General features: G+C 49.7%; 1 protein-coding gene across 2 annotated transcripts in view; it reads left to right on the top strand.

Annotated features, from left to right (window-relative positions):
* The window catches only part of LOC107216476 (LIM/homeobox protein Lhx9), a 70963-nt gene that overhangs the window by 18444 nt on the left and 39169 nt on the right, over positions 1-13350 (top strand). The window contains exons 3-4 of one of the 2 annotated variants that reach the window (XM_046731323.1): positions 9292-9844; positions 9977-10169. The gene's annotated coding sequence lies outside the window, so the exon portion shown is untranslated. Of the gene's footprint in view, positions 1-8573; positions 9845-9976; positions 10170-13350 lie in introns of those variants that run through there. The other variant, XM_046731324.1, reaches the window with a different exon arrangement.

Here is a 13350-nt window from a genome sequence, read left to right as displayed (position 1 = left end):
CTCCAATTAACGATGGGTTACGCGAACGCGGTGCTGTAACGTAATTTTCCAACATGTTTTTATGGGAATACTTTATTTTTTTTTGCGCTCCTTTTCTTTTTCAATTAATTTTTTTCCGCTTCTCTTCCTTTTTTCACGCAAATTGATATTTACTTTACTGACCGTGCGTACGTACACTCAGAGTTTGAAGGGATGGCTCTTGCCGCGGGACGGTAAAAGGGTAACTAACAAGCGTGACAAACAAATGCGCATTCAGCGATGCTCCCTGCGTTCGCTAATTGATTGATTGCGCAGTCAAACATTGCGCTTTAATTTCATCCATGCAGCACCGCTTCGCCGTTCATTTCTCGCTCTCTCCTTCTCTCTACGCGAGCTGCGGCTTTAATTCCCCGTTTCACCGGATATCGAATATCGAATACCGTAGTAGATCGGACTCCATTCGGCGTACAGTTTATTTAAATATACATAATACCACAAGACGAACAACAATTATGCATCGTTGAATTTCGCCCTGCAGGTTGAAAAGGTCATCACACGTCGAGTTGTAATACGAACCGCAGGTTAGGCGCATCGCGTGTCTCCCAGCCCTCCCGCACGTATGTAATCGTTATTCGTGCTCCGTGTAATGACTCGGCGGCTCCCGCAGCAGGTCCACCTTTTCACATACCTACCCCAGAGAGCGCGGTAAGTGGGATGATCACCGTCCGCCCCTGCGGTTAAATCATCTCCATTTTACGGGGAAATATGTTCCGGGTTTTCGCCGTATAACGTACATTACCGACAGACAACAGCTCGGGGCCAAAATTCAACGCACCCCCGTTCGCAGCCTAGGGGACGAAATCAGGCATGAAACGTGCGCGAATACGCGGCTGTCTCTGCGCGAGTGTGTGTGCGGGTGTGTGGGTGTTTCAAGGCACATCCTTACACGTAACGGGACGGACGTAACACCCGGCGTTTGTGTGCGGGAACGCGGGAAACGCACACGGCGAAAACCCGCGCCACCGTCGACACGTGAACCTCGATTTGCCTCCAACCCCCAATTAGCGGGAACTTGCTCGGCTCGACGCCACCCCCAACCCCCGGCCCTCGACGTCCTCCAGCCTCCGCCTCGCCCGCCGCTTCCCCGGCTCTCGATTCCGCTCAAAGCCGACGCTAACGAGCACGTGGAAGTCACGTGGAAGACGGCGTCGACGACGAACCGGTATTCGCGTGCAGGGCTTCAAAACTCACGTGAATGTGACAGGTGAAAGCGTGTCGCTTTTCTCGTCGAGGTGTTTAGTATATCACGTATGGCAACGCTTTAAAGATTGAAAATTTACTTCCGAAGAGTATGAACATTTTTTTACAAACTCAAGTTAGACGTTTCTCCCTACGAATATTATTTGCGCATTATTTTTTCACGAATAATTTCTGTGCTTATTCATTGGAAGCTGATGAATAACGATCGGAGTTCCTTACGACCAGGACATCGTAACTTAAGATCCAAATAGTATAGGCACACGTACGGGGAATTGTTGGTTTTATTTTTATCCCCGTCTTCCGTCTAGTCGTCGACGTCGGTGGCGAAGGAAGGCGAGGGTGACGCCTGGCGTCTAACGAATGATAAGTGTGGAACGAAGCCGCGAGGCGCGCCCATCCAGAGAAAAACACATGTTTTTAATGTCACTGTGACAAAAACTCACCCTGCGGCGTCTAATTTCATAGATTACCCGTGCAGGTTTCATGCCCATGCGATTACGAAAAATCTAGCGTGACTAATTTCGAAAACTTAGAGTAACCCTAATAGACGATATTACACCGTTGCGTTACGCCTATAATACCTGCGATCACGGGTGGTGAATGCTGCAGTCTCGTAACCGCAAAACCGGTCTTTCCGAGAACAGGTTTTGCGTTACTCAATTTAAACTCTCATAATTTTTACCCTCTTCCTAGGCAAAAAAAAAGAGTGCCAACAGTTTCTCCCTAATTCCGTTGATAATTAACGAACCGATACAAAAGACTGTCCAATCGAGGATGCGTAACAAAAAAGAATGGACTGAAATTCAGGAACAAAGCAACTGTGGCGGTTTACACCCGAGAATAAAGGGCAGGAAGACAGTGACCCATAAATCCAGTTTTTCCCCCTAATTGTACCAGCCATAAATTCATTTAACGTCTTTATTCGCTTGCAATATGGTCCTATGATGCGGTTATCGCCTGGTTACTGCCGAGGGGAACGATCCTCAAGGGTCGATACAAGACCGCTTATACGAGTCCTAGAAATCCAGGCAGGGTCGAATTACAAATTTCCAGTACACCAACAAATTCAGGATCGCTTTGTACTTCAGGGGCTTAATTCGGGAAGTGGACTTTCAACTTTTTGTCATTTTTAGAATGGTTCTCTTTACGCCTTAACAATGCGAGCGACAAGTCGCGGAATCAATATTTTAGAATATCGTATAATCTTGACATAAAGCGCCTGGTCCAACCTGTGATATTTGTTTCCCCGATTACGAGCAGCATTAGCTTCACTTATCTGTCAGGTTGGTCACGGGTAGCGTATATTCAATCGGTTGTACGCTACAGGGAGCATATGCCAGGATTTGGGTCCCCGGAGGGTTGCGGGAAAAGTGGCCACCCTCCAATTACCAGCCGGAATATCCTCTGCCCTCGGCGCAAAGTTCACCGTGTTCTCTCTTCTCTCCTCTCTTCTCTCCATGAGCACGAGGATTCGGCAGGGTCGCCACCCCTACCCTCGAAAACTACTTCATTACGCTGACAACCGTGTTGACTTGTATTGTGTCCCGCTGAAGAGATCTCTCCCTCCTCCATTGAAATAATATCTGCGACGAATCGCTTGCACTTCGCTCGTCCGCCCTTGAATCACCCTGCGATCGCTCTTAACCCACCGGAGCCTTTACAATCCCCTTGCGAAATCTGCGATTGAGATTTACGCGCCGTTTCAACGGGGCCGAATGATCGACGGACCGATAAGACCGGACACGTGAAGAACACCTGCGATCTGAACGCAAGGAATATCCGCTATACCCCTCGTCTCGGATCTTCTGGATCAGGGCGTAATGCTTTCACTCCCAAACGTGATTCATCTCTCTCTGTCTCTCTCTTCCGATGGAAATTCCTGAGTCTTAATCGAAAATATACGTAATAATTATTGCAGAATTCGGTCTTCAGCTGGCCTCAAGTGTACCTCGTTGTTAGAGAAGGGAGAAGAAACGCAGCAGCAGCATCACCATCGACAGTAGCAGAAGCACACCACGGCAAATAAGAAGTCTCTTAGCTGTAGGCTGATAAATGTTGTTTCTCTTCGAGTAAAGCATCCAGCTAATATGTTACCCGACAACTAGCCAGGCCCGACTAAGTTCCAAATCAAACAAGTTTTAATCTACCGTGTAAACAGAGAGGAGGGAGCCTGTTTAGAGAATGCCCGGTTTGTGTGCTCAAGGAAACAGGAAGGCCTGTTCCAAGCGCTGAAAACCTGCGTTGAGTCAAACAGGCGTTAATTTTTGAAAATTTTACGAGGTCCTACGAAACCTTGACCTTTTTTTCCTATAGTTTCTGCTTCTTCTCAACGCCCAGGCTTAATATTTTCTTTTATGTTCGTTCCAAATTTATAGAATCATTACAGTTAAAGGGGTTCCTTGAGGGATTAATAAAAATGCCCTCACGATCATCTGTCATGTCCTAATTAATCTCCAAGGAAATAATTCTTCAAAGGAATCTGATGACTCATTGCTTGGATTTGGAATGTAGAGGACATTCGGTGCAACATATATGCGGTATTTAATTTTCGCAGTACGTTTAAAAAATGTCACTCCATGTTACAACCGGCGAGCTCACTATCTGAGGCATAAAAACTACATGGCTAAAGTCCGGGTCAAGAGTCCGGGGACTCAAATCACGCAAGGAGGTCAACAGGTTCAATCGTTTCTCTCTCTCTAATCCGATAGAGCACCGTCTTGCCTCGGTAGCCAATGGACCACACGTATCTATACTGCACCGATCTGTCGCACAGTGAAATGCATAGCCAAGAAGAACCGACCTGCGCAGCTCAATTCGAAAACCACGATTCGAGTCCACGCGATGCGGAAAGCTTCATTTTTCACGGCTTACGAGAGGTGGTGACGACCGGGTATTGTTGACCATTGACCCCCGAATTCCTCGAAAAATTGAGCATTAAGCTCGGGGTGCAACCCCGTGTTTTGACTCAGGCGGAGGCTATTCTTCGGGGAAGCGATCCGTAGAAGCAAAAGGGCTGGATCTAGCTGCAAGAAGAGCGCGTATAAGCGATGCGCGAGGCAGCGGAGCGCTGATTAATGATGCACGCCAACAATCAGAGCTCGCCCGGAGATACGAGAACAGATCATCAAAGCGGTGTTTAGCGTCGCGTATTGCTTCATCATCGCCTCGCTATAAATCAGGCTGAGCTCCGCGACGTATAAGCAGACTTTTTGGGCCCGAGCTGGTTTGGCCCCCCGAAGCTGCGCGGGGTACACAAGGGGTGTTATTCAACTCGAGGCCGGGGATCCTTCCGGTGAGCGAGCGCCTCTCTCCGTGTTTGGGCCCGTTTGGGACTCGAATAAAGACCGCCCGTCGCGAGGAAGAGCGGTTTTTCCTCGATAGCGACGCGCCGCTGCAAAACGACGCCAGCACGATCCTCCCGGAGAAGGGCCCGAGGTCCCACGTATTCCTCGACGCGGAATACGAGTCTTGTTACGCTCCGCGCGGCTCCTCGGACAAGGTGCTAGTCATCCTCTCCCGCTCTACGATCTCGCATCTCCCGAGCCTCGGCCAACAAGAGGAGCTAACGAAGATCGCAGATTCATTGGCTCCTGTAGAAAATACCGAGGCGTGCTGCGGCAAGAGCGGCGTTGCCCCTCGACTAACCGAATTAAGACACGAGTCAACCGGACGTCTCTCCGCTCCGCCATCCATGCCATGCACCACGCATCTCTCAATTTATTCTCACGCCTCCGTACCGACCGAATTAATCATCGCCTGGGTGCCGATCGGTGCGCCGGGCATTCGTGCCCAGAATTATCACCGTCGATTGCCTCGACTAGGCTTTCAGTTCACCGGTCTCAATACCCCGTGATTGCCCCGGTGGTGAGGTTGAGGATCGCAAGGATCGGTCCGTCGGAATCGAGCCGGCGGATTGCCCCCGTGCGGAGGATCGAGGATCGGAGACTGGGAAAAGAGGCCGAGAGCTGTTTCGGCCCGGTTATACGATCACCGGCCTCCTCAAAGAGCTTCCGAATAAACCAACAATTGACTCCGTGCGCCATTAAATACGTATCATTACGCGCCGCGGTGATGCGTAGATGTGAGATGCGGCGGGACCGTCTTCCCAAGTACGCAGCCCTGTTAGAACCGCTCACCGGGAGCTCTCGTTGGGCGGGGTACCGACCTGACTGCCACCGACAAAGACCTCCCCGTGGGCCCGCCGTTCGATCGGCGATCGGTGATCGGCGATCGTCATCGCCGCGACTATCGAGGAAGGAGTCGATCCAGTGATTCCCGTCCCTCGATCCCGTAAAGCTCCTCTGTTTTTCCCGTCGAAGATGCGCGCGCGCCGCGGCGGCGACCGACCGCAGAATTGATACGTGAGCCTCGATCTTCGGCGACCTGGAAGGCAACAAAGCACAATGGCACAGTGGCCCGGGCCTGCTTCCCGGGGCGCCTACGACCGGAGATAACAGCGTCGTCGGTGTCTTTGAGGCGGTGCCCGCGGGAGAGCGACGCCGCGATCCTCTTCGATCGGATCGAGTCATGCTTGGCAGCCTAAGAACCGGCATCGATCTCCGAGTCCCGTTTCGCGGCGACCCGATCGAAGCTCCCGAAGTCCGCCTCGCATGACCGCCTGGAAAAGCGCGACGAGTGTCAACGGGAGTTGGAAGGAGAGTTTCTACCGAGGGTATTCGGCTCTCGTTTTTGGTGCCAGTCATTCCTGCAGCGTCTCTTAATATACCGGGGAACCGGCCCTCGCCGCGCACTGCAGGGTGACGTGAAAAGAGTGGAACTCCGGGGACCGGGAACGGAGATCCCCGGCTGACTACCTGCCTGGGAGCTGAAGACGCGCTCCGATGTAAAAGCATCAATAGCCACCGTTACTCGGCAAATTCCGTTGCAGGATTCGACCGGGATTGTAGCCTCCGGCCACAGGATAAACTCTGGAAACCCCGCCTCCTCCCGCACCTCCGGGAGACCCTCTTGTCGTTCTCCGAGCGACAAAATCTTCGACGACAGGAAGACAGGCGGGGAGGGACGGAACGGGGGAGGGAGATATAATGGAATATCGGAGAAGAAAAAGAACGCGTAAAGGGTATGCACGGTATATAGGTATCTTCGCCTATCTTAATATAATCTGGCCTCTGCTACTACTGTCCTGTTTATATGTGAGTAGATACGTAAATATACGCTCAGCTATTATGCTAGTCAAATTAAAATGTGTATCGAACGAAACAGTATTCACCAATATGCTTTTAATAGTGATTCCAGTCAATGTAGGCGGTTCTTCGTTTCATAATTTTTTTCCATGATTTTGCCGGTTTTTGTCAGTTTGCATGTATAGCGATTTCAACCAAAGAGATTGAGACTTGAAAATTAATAATCTACTAACAGAATGTAAATGTTACGTCGAAAAACAACCGGACGTGAGATCGAGTCGAATAAACAGGATACATAAGCGAATTCACGTTTACCGTGCGACATTGGAATTAAGATAGGAGCGTAATCAGTCCGAGCATCGGAAAGGAGGAAGGCAAATATCGCTCACGAAGGAACACTTAAAACCGCTTTACACGTGTAAGTGAGCACGCGTGTGCCTGTATAGGAGGTAAAAGAGAAACAAAATGGTAATGTATTCGGTGGAAGTGATTATGGGTGGACCGGCCGGTAATGACTGGACTACGCGATCGTTTGGACTAAAATCTGTCGATTCGGGTCTTCGTGTTCTCTATGAACGTGACCTAGCGAAATCAGTGGATACAATGTGCGGCGGTCGACGAAATCACGGGATTTAGAAATTACGCTGCGGGTATGTGAGTGAGAACAACGCGGTTCCTGCCATTCGCTACCGTTACGAGGCCTCTCGCGTGGATCAGCCACTTCTGTATCATTAGGCGATTTTTTATTATTTATTTTTCGTTGTTTTTCTTATTTTTTTTTTCTTTTTCCTTCTTTTTTTTCGTTATTTTTTCCTTGGGCGGGAGATTTTTTACCTCATTTTACCGATACCGTAATTACAGATCGCGCCAGGATCAACCCACTTCCCAGGAAGCTGATCGTAAAAAGTAACGCCACCGCGCACGTCGATCCTTGAGGCGTTTCGGAAAAGGTCCGCCGACGAGACACGCAACGCCAATTTCAAGTACCGAAGCACGCGGTATGCGGGTTAATATACCAAAGACGGATCTCCGTTCACCGTAAGCTGCGGATTGTATAAACAGCTGCGGTAAACGAATCTGCTTCATCCTCTCCTCGCCGCATGAATTTCTCACAATATCTAATTCATTCCGTTTGGGAAACAGCACGGCACCGTTCGACCTACGGGCCTCGAGCTCAGGCAGCTCGTTACTACACCGCGATGTATAAATAATATGGTAGGTTTTCATCCGAGGCTGATTGTGAGCCGACGACTCCCTGCATCGATTGGCTGTGGCAGTACCCGCGTACATCCTGCCATCAATATTGTTCGCAGACAACTCGGCTAGACCCGCCAAGTCCCGAACGTATCCATATTACTACTCCTGATCCTGTCAGCGGTCGCCTGGCGAGGTGGATTGTATTCAGTGATGGTACAGCCCGAGGCACCCTCGATCCGTGCCGTCGACGGATGCTGACCGACGCCCCTCTTCTTCTTCATCCTACTCCTTTTCTTCTACCTCTTCTTCTACTTCTTCTTCTTCTTCTCCTCCTGCACCGAACGTCCAACCGACCACTCGACCGTCCTCGGTGACGTATGGGCTTTGGTAAATAAACTATTAATATTATGGTAATGTCGTGCATTCCTATCCATATTGGCTCCTCGTACGCGCGCTGGCGCCTCAGCCCTCGAGCAACGGATCCAGCCATCGCCACCATCACCTTAAGCTCAGCCCACCCTTCACCCTCGCCAAGATTTACAAGCAAGAAGAACAAATATCCTACGCCTAAATTACAACCGCCGACTAATGGACCGCGGACCAAACGCCGAACGAATCGCCACATTTTTCGCTCACCATGCAGAGTTTGTATATATATATATATACATATATATTCTTTATATCAACCAAATGCAAAGGTCGCTAAGATGGCAACCGTTTCGTTTTTCTTTACCGTACAGACTGCAATTCATGCATGCATGTTCGTATAATTTTTGCTCCTGCACCCTATTTCAGTTACCTACCTGCACTCGACACCCCGATACCCGTATGCGAGAAAAGAAAACACAGGTTGGCAGGCGGTCTTCCTCGGGTTGGCCAAGGGGCTCGTTGCCGCCGGTCCGAAGACGCAAAGCAATCAATGCGCCATCAGCTCGGCTCGATTTACGGCCAGGACTTTGCGAGGCCCGCGCCTACCTAGTCGTCGTCGGCTCAAGCCCATCTTCGCTCCACGTCTTCCACAGGGATTATTTCAATTTACTAACCCCTCCTAGCGATCCACTCCTCTCAGCTCCACCAGGCTCTGTCTTCCTCGACTTCTTATTCCGCGTCCATAACTCATCGATCGCTGATTTATTTGTAATTTAACAATCTTTGTAAACGTCCCAATGATTTAGTGACAATACCCCTCAAGATTCCAACCCTCGGCCAAGTATTCATCATGGCTGGGGTTGCGTATTTGTTGTACGCATTCGTTGATTCTATGACATCTCTACAGCTAATCCGTGTCACATTTTTATTATAAGAAAGGAGCGTCGTTTGAAAGGTGACGATTTATTTATCAAAGCCATAGAATACCGAATTCTCGATAGCATGGAATCGTGTATATCAACCCAGTGTACGAATTTGTTTAAGTACACTAAAGTTAGCATTGTGTTCAGTTTACGAGACTGTTCAAGCTTTTCTCCCGTCAAGCAGAGCCTGGAATTCAGGATCCTCGGACAGTTTAGTTGAGACAATCCTGCAAGTATTAGAAATTACTGTTTTGTATTCTACACGGAATCAACTTGAGGTAACTGGCTCGAAAGAAATTCCGTCCTCTTAATTATAATTATAATTTGCATCAACGGTACAGAAAGTCTTTGAAAGACCCCTTTAAAAAAAAACCATCTGAAGCGCTCGAGAAAAAATATTAACCGTTTTTTTCTCACAGTACCAAAACATGAAGAATCAACGTTAACATTGAAAAAAGAAGTATGAGGGTTGGCTGCAGCTGAAACAGGTGCGGAATGGCCTGTATGCGAGCTATGAGTCTGGCGAGGAGTCACCAGCTAGTCAATATGCTTCGCAAAGAAGGTCCTCTGTATAAACATCAATTTGCGAGGAGTCGTGGACAAAAACTACCAGGGGGCTCGTAAAACGTCGACTGGGATTGGCGAGACTTGGTTACGGTCCGGAGTCGACTTTGCCGAGGTCAGCCTGGGTAACGGATCGTTTAACGTTCGAATTGAATGGGAGCGCTGAGGTTGGGCCGGCGCTGCAGCTCCCAAAAAGAATGAACTTCACCTCCGCAGAAAGATCCGAAAATCTGAAACCTCGCTGGCCGTGAGGGAAACCCCATTTTGAAACGCCGCGTGGATTAGCAACGCGAAGTCTGGTTTCAATAAGTTCTCAATCTCGGCGTCGCCGTGTGCAAACGGCCAACCTTTGCCCCCTCGATCTCTGTCTGCGTGGGTGGCGCTCGTCCTCTGGATGATAATTTGATGGTGAGCAAAATTTCTCTGCATTTGTACTCCATGATTTATTACGGGCGTGCGATTTATTGAAGTATCAGTGATTCGTAAAATTGACAGTACTTGTTCGTTTTTTCTGGTCATAAAAATTGTCAAATTTTCCAGCCTCTAGGTCTGACGGTATTTGCAGGACAATCAACAGTCACCCCAAAACCCTGAAATCCTGCAAACTAGAATCTGGGAGATGGAGCCACTTGCGGTCGCAATGACGTCAGAAGTGCTGCGGCCAATCGCAGTGGGCTGAGAAACTCCGCGGGAGGTTGGAAGCGATCAGCCATTTCCTTTTCAGCAAACAAACGTAAGTTCGCATTGTTGAGAAACCAAAACTACCGTTTGATGTTTCGCATTTGCCGCAAGTCTCAATAAGCCCGAAATAATCTTCAGAAGCAGGCATGTAACCCGAGTAGCAAGCGAATTGACCCTGGAGGCAAAACAAAACGGCTTAAAGCCTGCCGACGCGCGGCTTGACGTACCGACTTTGATCATTCGTCAGCAATACGCAACGCCAAGATTTTATTCGCCAATTTCCCGACCCCCGATACGATCCAGGGTTGCACATGTAGACTACGACACGTCCTAGAACAGCGCAGCAGGCTGAGCTTGAGCCTCAATTCTGGCTATCGGGTGTCGGCCACGCTGGGGCCCCGTTTCTGGGCCAAGTGTTTTGTTAGCTGTCCCCTTGATGAATGACGTCACGGTCTCGTGCTACCGCCAGGCGCCAGGCTCAGGCTTAGACCCAGAGGAGAGATTTTAGTGCGCCAAACAATTCCCTGCAGGATAGTCTGCAATGCGCCGTGTTCGAGGTTTCACATGTGTTTCGAGCTGAGCTGTCGAGTGCAGGGAGTTGGGATAATCTTGGTCAGGGAGCTTCACGTTTCTTTGCAATTGAAAGACTCGGAAGGGCTTTTAGTCAAACAGTTTGAAAATGAGAATTGCTTGGATTGAACTTGAAAGCGCGGACGTATTCTGACTTTGTTACATTTTCAGTGGAATCGGACGCTTGTTGAGCTACCTTGTAGGGAAATCGTTATTTTTACCCGGTATTATATACGAGGGCCAACGACTCGACTAAAATTCATGCGAATACAAGAAGATCGCTCCGAAAGATGTTGAGAAATATAATACGTGTACGCTACACGTATAGCGTTGGGTGAAAGAAGAAGAATCGTGCAAAAAGTTAGTCGCGACGAGATAACCCGGTGGACCAGAAGGATGACGAAGCTTGCCGTGGGCTTCGCGGCGAAGGGGGAGTCGGCCGTTAAACTTTTATATCCGAGTTGAATGCGTTTTAATTATCGGACCCAGGCGACCTCCAGTCGCAAGAACCTCTGCAGCCCGTCTTCCTCTCGGCGCAGCTTCTTCTTTACACACACACAAACACACACACACCGCATTCGTTTCAACGCCCGAGTAAGTGTACGTCCACGTTACGTAAACGCACGCTGAACGTGCCATACGCGACGCAGTCTAGCCTTACACCTAGTAAAACCTTTGTAAGAACTAACTCAGCACCTGCACCCTTCCGCGCAATTAATATCTCACGATGCTGGGGGAGGATTTCGCTCTTTGCATGGCTCCGCTTCCCTCGGTCGTTCGTTCTTCGTCCGCTTTTTCTTCGGGAACGTGCTCGATACATAACAAATAGAATTCCAGGTACAATAAACGCGAAGGAGTGTTAAGAAGCGCGGTGGCAGGATCGGTTCGTTGAAATTCCTGCGTAGGAGCTACGAGGCGGTGGAAAACCGAGACGTAACGTGACTTCGGACGTCCCATAAGCCGAGCAGAGCTCCTCTCTAAAGAGTATGATTTACTCTTTGGCGCGGACAGAGACGGCGGTGCGACCGCTAGGGCCAACCTGTAATTACCGGAGGTAGTTATTATTTTCTAAAGACAGGTAGCCGATCCGGGAACCACCTATACGCGTTCGTCGGCTATATAGCTGTCCGACCAAGTCGATTATTATCCGATACTAGCGTATTTATGACGCTCGTAATCAATCCCGGGCAAAATAGCTTCTGCGACGGTGTGGCGTTAAAAAAACTTTCGAACTTGTATATTTCGAAGATTATCCTTCGGTGCCCACGCACCTACGTCTGTGTACGTACGTACCTACGCACGTGTGCATGCGTATAATTGGAAGACGGTAAAAGATTTACTCGAGGAGGTGGAATGGAAGTAAATAAATACAGAAGAAACATAGAAATAATTGCGCAAACAATTTTTTCACGCCTAACTCCTCGGCCCCCGGGGCTTCGTCGTGCAGAGCGGGTCTTCTCCTAGCCCTGAGCTATCCGAACGAGCCTGTCTAGCGGTGGCTTGCCAAACACATTCTCAGGTAGCGCCTAGATAATCGTAAAAAACACAAGGGCCATGTTAACGGGAGAGACAAACACTGCCTATACGTAGTCTTGTTTGCCCGAGAGCCAACGAATGGAGTATATTACGGCTATACGACGCTGTCATGGCTCCCCGTGTGCTCGTATACCTCTACGCGTGGAATCGAATCGCCTCTCGACACCTCGAAGGACGACTTTCCTGTAGCTGGTGCCTCGACCCGAGCGTTGCGACTGTCCGTTCGATCACTTAGCACCGATATCGAGACGGTATACGCGCAATGCAATTCCGTAGGGCCGAATCGTTGTCCAAAATTAGCGCCTATTCACCGCGCACGACCGGAAAGTTTTTCGCATAGAATTTACGTAAAACATCCGCTAAACGCCTTGAAACAAATCCACTCCTGTAGCTAATCAGTTTTTAGCACCGTGTGGATCGCTGTTGCGTCACGTTGCGACTCCGCAAATACGCTAACTCCGGCGAATACATAAACAGCGCGTCGCCACTTCCTGAACTCGTCTTTTTTCTCGTTGTTTTTTCTTTTTCTTTTTTTCTTTTTCTTTCATCGTTTTCTCTCTCGACCGTTTTTAGACAGGGCGCGGGATCTCACCTCTCGGACGCGATCATGGAAGACAGGTGTTTCGCAACGCGGGACGACGAATCGCGAGTCGATTGGTATCGATATATACCAGCGGAGACGGAAGATGACAAAAGGTACACGCGCGCAGTCCATGTATGGAAGGAGCATGTGCGAGCAATAAAATATCGCGATGTTAATCATTCGATACAGTTCTTGATGCCGCCGCAGCCATGATGGCCGGATGTCAAGCTGCCGGTTGTCTCGCGCGTCGTTCCCTCCTCGCCTCGCCGTGTCGCTTCGCCAAACCGGGGCCAGCAAAGGGAACCTGGAACTTGGGAGAGCCGAGAGATAGACGGAACCAAGAGACAGGTGAAGATTGCGGCCATCCGTGATCAAACGGCTCAGCCGCGCAAAAAACGCGCTGCGGCTGCCGAACGCCGGTCGACCAATCCGCGAACCCGAGCTTCGGATTCCGCCGACCCACACCGGCCTCTTGTTCCAGAACTGCAGGGACGCTCCTCGCCCAGGGGAAGACATCGCGCGCCTACCCAGAAATATTCCCCTT

The sequence above is a fragment of the Neodiprion lecontei genome, chromosome 2 (assembly GCF_021901455.1).
Source record: "Neodiprion lecontei isolate iyNeoLeco1 chromosome 2, iyNeoLeco1.1, whole genome shotgun sequence".
NCBI classification, from domain to species: Eukaryota; Metazoa; Arthropoda; class Insecta; order Hymenoptera; family Diprionidae; genus Neodiprion; species Neodiprion lecontei.
Note: the sequence above shows the minus strand (reverse complement) of the source record. Positions and strands in the feature narration are given on the sequence as shown.